Source organism: Mastomys coucha, unplaced genomic scaffold, assembly GCF_008632895.1.
Source record: "Mastomys coucha isolate ucsf_1 unplaced genomic scaffold, UCSF_Mcou_1 pScaffold21, whole genome shotgun sequence".
In the NCBI taxonomy this organism is placed as follows: Eukaryota; Metazoa; Chordata; class Mammalia; order Rodentia; family Muridae; genus Mastomys; species Mastomys coucha.
Genome location: NW_022196904.1, coordinates 60,483,845 through 60,490,064, shown reverse-complemented (window position 1 = coordinate 60,490,064; position 6,220 = coordinate 60,483,845). Strand labels below are relative to the sequence as shown.

Here is a 6,220-nt window from a genome sequence, read left to right as displayed (position 1 = left end):
GTGTGTGTGTGTGTGTGTGCCTGTATGTGGGGGTGGGGTGGGAGTGGGGGTGGCTGATCTCAGAAAATATGAATTGAGTAGAAGCATGTGAAAGAGAAAGAAATGGAGAGAACGGGGAAGAGAGAAGAACAAAAGTTTCCGATTTAGGATTCAGAACCTACTTCAAATTGGAGCACTGTGGCTTGAAGTTCTTGTGAACTTTCTTTCTTCTGTTTTTGTCTCTTCACCTTATTCCCACTCCTCAGTGGATGCTAGGTCCCTCCCAGGAATTGTCTCTTAGCTCCCAGAATCTGTCAGCAACAATCTTATCCACAAGTTAGCATTCTTACCTCAAAGCCTAAGAACTTCCAAGAACCTGGTCACCCCTCTGCAGCTGGCCCCTTGAAGGGTGCCCCTTAAGTCCGGCTAGGAGTTTGAGATCTGTCTCTAGTATAATCTCTCAGGAACCTGTTTTAATGTAGTGGAGAAGGGACAAGCCAGCCAGAAAACTAAACTGGCTGTTTTCCTGGTGCAGCCCTATAATTTCTGAGCAGGAGCCCTGAGAGCCTTCTAATCTGCCAGGCATGGAGTATGGAGCACAGGTTGTAGAGAGGCAGAAGACTCAAGCCATTTCTTGCCCAGGCTGCCCAGGGATCACCCTACCAACCCCAAGGAACACAAAGTTTCCTAAAAGGCTAAGTTTGGCTTGCTCAGGTAGAAAATAAAGGGGCTTAGATACCACCACCTTACCTCTCTCTTCACCCACAGTCCCCAGGCTGGCCATCGTTTTACCTGTGGAATCTAGTTGAATACCCTAAACACACACACACACACACACACACACACACACACACACGCACGCACATGCACACGCACACATGCAGAGAGAGAGAGAGAGAGAGAGAGAGAGAGAGAGAGAGAGACTTTGAGAGAGATCAAACACATAGGTAAAAACTACATTAGATGGAAGTTTCATGTCGCTTTCAAAACAGATAAGCCACACAACTCTTCACTGGTCCAAAAGCAAGATGCTCCACATTCAAAATTTATTTTCAGAGTGGAAAGGGTGTTGTTTCTTATTACATTTGGCTTTGGGGTGAAAAGGGAATGAAACGAAGACTCACCATAGCATAACAGTGAGTTACTTACTTTTCTGTGTATTTCATAGCCTAATCCAGTGGATATATTTAAAGGAAGATAAACACTTTAACTAACCAACTGGTCGAAACAAGGGCAGATAGTCAGTTGCACATTGGAGGAAAATAATGCTGTGTAATTCATAATTCCTGGCCATTATTACTTTCATTGGTCGAAAGGCGGACATGCTGAGGACTGCGTTTGCGGATTATGTCTCGGCAAGGCTGAGTGAGCATGGAGAGGAACCAGGCCAGTCCCCGTCCTGGCAAAGCCTCTGTGACATCCCAGGGGTCCGAATGAATAGATTTCTGTGGAAATTATAACTGGGAGGTTATAACTTCATAGGCCCCGCTTCATGGAAGACATTTGCCGACACAAATGACTTAAACACACCGCAACCTGAACTGGTGGCCTCCTAACTACGTATCTCGTTCATTTTATCTTTTCTCTCAGTGCAACTTAGGTGACTGCCATTGATTAGTGGAAGTATGCTTCTGTATTTTTCCTCTATTGCGCATCTACTTTGAGATTTGTGGGTCACAGATGATGGGGTTCTTTTGCACCCGTAGGAAAAGAGGCCTGTGTGTTTCGGCTTCTTTGGAAATTTTAGTAAAGGAAAAAGAACGAGTTAGGCTGCAGGATAGTGCAAGGCTTGGTCGAGTTATTCCAGTTTCCGAAGCGAGGTGGCGCTCCAGGGCACTGCACTGCGCCCGGGTTTCCGCCGCGGAGCACCGGCTTCGGAGAATTTGCTCTGGAAGGCAGCAAGTCCCGGAGCGATGTAAACTCAGAGCCCCTAAACGTTCTGTGCAGAGTCCAGGGGTAGTCATACCCTCCCAGGCCTAGTGGCCTACATGAGTAAGAGAAGACCCAAGGCCACTTCTCGGGTGTGAGGGCGGGAGGGGGGGAGAGGGGCGGCTGCAGCAAGAGTAGACCAGCCAAGGCCCGGGCAGGCTCTGTGTTGGATCTTCCTGGTATCTGTAAAGTTCCAACTCTTGGTGGGACCGGAGCCGGGTCTAGAATGCTGCAGAGGGACCTCGGCCGGAGTCATCCTCCCTATTTCCCTATCCGCGGTGGGCTGGCTAAAAATCACGGAGGTTCCCCCCCCCCCCCCCCCCCCCCCCCCCCGTCCACCCCGCTCTATCGACTCAGTCTCCCACCCTCTCACCCCCACATACACCCCCATCCAAAAAATAGGAAGGGGGCTTGTGGGCATCTCGTGTCCTTCTCTTCTGTTTTCTTTTCTGTACGTTTTCTTTCCTTCCCTTATTTCGTTAGTTTTTGCACTCCACTGCTGAGGAGGGAGGAAGGGAGAGAGAGAGGAGCGAGAGAGAAGAGAAGAGAGAGAGAGAGAGAGAGAGAGAGAGAGAGAGAGAGAGAGAGAGAGAGAGAGAGAGAGAGAGAGAGAATAAATGGCAGCAAAAGTGAAGAAGTGATTTCGATTTATTGCCTGGATTTCAATCCATGCCGTTTCGTTTCCACCTCGCTTCTACATTTCCCGGGTCTAAGGCTCATAAATGCTAAGGTAAAGACGCAGGAGAGGAAATGCCCTTAGACCCCTTTGGAAACGATGATAGAAGAGTGGCGGTAGTCCTTCTGAGCTGCACTCTTATATAACGGGGATGTCACTGTGGTTTTGCAGTGGTGCTCAGAGGACCACCAGTCGTGCAAAATTTGTGCTCATGCTCTGAGGGCCTCTTATCAGCTTCCGGTTCTACTGGGTCCCCTGACTTCATACGGTGCCCTTTCCCGAGTGGCCTTCTTACGGGGCCTGTACCTTTCGGTGGCCAGGAAACTTTTTTTTCCACCTCACCCCGTTGCAAACTTGCAGCTTAGCTCTGTCTCTTTTAGCCCCCACCTCACCCACTTTCCTCGAAGTTTTCAAGCAGAAAACGGCGGGATTTTGAATCCAACTTAGGAATCTACAGAAACTCAGAGGGCCAGGTCGTTAGGAATGTTAACGGACGACCAAGAATTATAAACATGATCTGCAAGTCTCTTCCAATTCATTTCTTTAAGTATTTATTTGTGCTAAGTGATGAAAGGTGACGGTTGAGAAATAGACAGCTTTTAAAAATAATGATGTCAGAGGAGCCTTTAACCTGTCGATTGCTATAAATCAGTGTTGAGAAAGACAAACGGGCTGCTGTTATTTGGCCACCTAATGGCCTGCATTCGCTGGGCTGCAGTTGGCCTGTTTGCAACCTGACGCAGCGGTGAGGCTTTGGTCTGGAAAATGGCAATGGGTCCGGAACGAGGGGAGGATCGAGCCCCACAAAGAGGCAAAGGGGGGCATGCTGGTGAGCCTGCCGGTCTCCATTTGTACTTGCATCCCAGTGAAAGCTTTGGCTTACTGTAATGTGTCCTGGCCAGGCGGAAGACAGGCCTTAGGACAGTGGGGAATTCAGAGAGGCCATAGTCACATTATAGAGGGAGCGCAGGCTCTGTTCCACAGTCTGTCAGGGGTTTGGAAGACTCCATGAATGTTACCCTTTGAAGTTTTTTTTTTTCCTGCTTTCTTTCTCTGTGTCTCTCTGTGTCTCTCTCCACCCCTGCCCCTTCTCCCTCTCTCTCAGACTAAATTTTGTTTGACTAAATTTTCTCGGCCCAAGAGGAAGCTTAGTGCTCTCTCTCTCTCTATGACATAGACTGAACTCCACAAGGAAAGGGGATCCGAGGGCCTATAGGTAGGCGATGACAGGTGTCTGCAGGTTTGAGGTGAGGGTTGCTGCTCTTGTACCATCCAGGAGATCAGAAACGACTTCTGAAAAGGGCAGAACGAGGTGGCATTTTTTAAGTTTACACGAGCTTGTAGAGAGATAATCAGTTGTCTACCACTTCCACTTCAGTCACAGAAAGGCCTGGGGTGTTAGGATAGGGTTTGAGAGAGAAACGAGCTTAAGGAACGCTTGCCAGGGACTTCTGCCCTCTCCTACTTCGCACCTATGCTGCCCAGTTTCTAGTTCAACCCTGAGCCAGAGAGGCTGCCTAAGCCTCTGGCCTCTGGGTCTGCCGGTTTTGTCCCTTCCAAATGCTTCCAGCGGGCACAGATGCTCTCACGGTCTCGTCTCTCTGGTGCGTCCTGGAGAAACACACTGGCAAACAGGGACTCTCTGAAGAGCAGCAGGGCTGCTTAAGCGCCAGCAACAGGTCCATGTTGAGATTCCTCTGTCCTTCACTGCCCCCTTCCCCTCCACCCTCGCTACTGGGGTCCACAGGAAAAGGGGTGATCTACTTTCCCCCACCTCCTGGGTCACCCATAACAGCCCAGCAAGGCAAACATCAGATTTTGCACTGTTTCTTCTGGGTAAACGCCTGGCTAAATGCTTCTAGTAACGAATGACCTTTCCCTGGATACTCGCTTGGACCGAAGAGAGGATCTCACTGGAGGACACCACCAAAAAGAAACAACTAGAAAGTGGAAAGGACCACGGCCTGATGCCTCTAGGATCCAGACAAAGACATCTGAGTCTGTCACTTTGAGGACGCTCATCTCTCTTTCCTGCCTAGAGGTCTGATTTGGTCCTCCTACGGCTCCCTACAAGCCTTCAGATCCCTTCACTGGGGACCTTGGACTGAGATTCAACCCAGGGCTGGAAGGCTGCGATTCTAGCTGAACCTCTGGTCAGTTGGAGCTGGAACCTGGTGGCCTCAACACTTCTGGGGAGCTGCTGCTGGGCCACTGTCCCCGCCTTGCCCACAGGAACCTAAATATCCCCTCGCCCTAGGCTAAAGTGGTTAGGGCGAGGGGAAGGCTCCTGGACCAGCCAGGTCGAGGCGACGAAACAGCAACTTCTTCTTCTTCCTTCTTCTTCTTCTTTTTTTTTTTTCCCGGCAGGGAGGAGGGAAATTCGTCGGAGGAGGTCGGTGGAGACTCCTCCTTCGCTCCGCCTGGAGGCAGCCGGAGCTCCGCTAGCGGTGCGTCTCCGCCCGCCCGAGCGTTTCCATAAATCAGGCCGCTGGCAGGCTGCTAATTAGCTCCGGCCGAAAAGAATGAGAGTTCTGTAGCACACGGTGTGTTGGGAGTGGGGGCCCAGTAGGTGGGAGATCAGAATTCCCCAGGATTAACCGGGGGACTCCTTGGGGGCATCTCAGCGCTCCCGGCCCGAGCCACCTCCGATCACCTCCTGCCAGCAAAGGCCTGCAAGTTCGGGCCTCCAGATCCCGCGCCTCCTGCACTGCGCGCACCTCTGCATTCGACCTGGCCCGCCCACCCACGCCGAGGCCCCCTCTCCCACTCGCTGAGCATGCCTGCCGTTAATTAACTCCCCCTTCACCCGGTGCAGTATCGGAAGACTTTCAAAACTCGTCCCCAAGTGTTTCCTTCTCAAGCCTGAAGGCAGCGTTTGGAACGACCCGCAGAAAAGGGGGGCGGGGTGTGGATCTGGGGGAAGGGTCGGTTGCATCGGGATTTGAGATAACAAGACTTCCCCCAGCGATTGTGTGGGTTGAGGGATGGGCTGCTGTAACCCCATCCCCTCTCCCCCAGTGAAAAGGCAAGACGGTCAGGGAAGATTAAAAATAACATTAAAGTTGGATTATTGATTTCCATGTAAATTGCCAGCCGAGAGAGCTACTTCTGTTTATTTTCTCTTTTCCTCCCCCACGCTTCTCTAAGCTCTGCGCCCTCGGAGCCATTCCCACCCTCCTTAGGGACTAGACTCTGGGATGACATCACCAAGGAGAACGGCGGCCTCCCCGCCCCTGGCCCCAAGACCCCTGAGCAGAGATTGACAGGTGTCTCTAGCAAAGACAATGCCTTCCAGGTGTCATTATTCCAGTCCCACCCCTCCCGATCCGCCCTCTTTGCTCCTTTCCCTTAACAACTCTTCTACCCACCCACTCTTCCTTCCAAGAGGCTAGTACCCCAACCCCCAACTCCTTGCTCTTTGCATCTGGGCCCTAGACTTCAGGTCCTGAGACTTAGGCAGGGAGCCGAAGCCGAGGGAACCGGATGGCGCTGGTGTTGTTTGTGCCTGAGGCGAGGCCAATCCGAGGTGCCAAAGGCTCGGGTGAGGGTCCAGGAGGTGGCAGGGCCCAAAGCGGGTAAATGGAAACCTAGTGAGCATTTTAAAGGAGCCACCTCAGTCTCTCTATTCTCTACCCA

The 6,220-nt window shown here is 51.5% G+C and overlaps 1 long non-coding RNA gene across 1 annotated transcript in view; it reads left to right on the top strand.

Annotated features, from left to right (window-relative positions):
* LOC116102381 overlaps positions 1-6,220 on the top strand; it is a 67,220-nt gene that overhangs the window by 2,581 nt on the left and 58,419 nt on the right. The window lies entirely within an intron of this gene.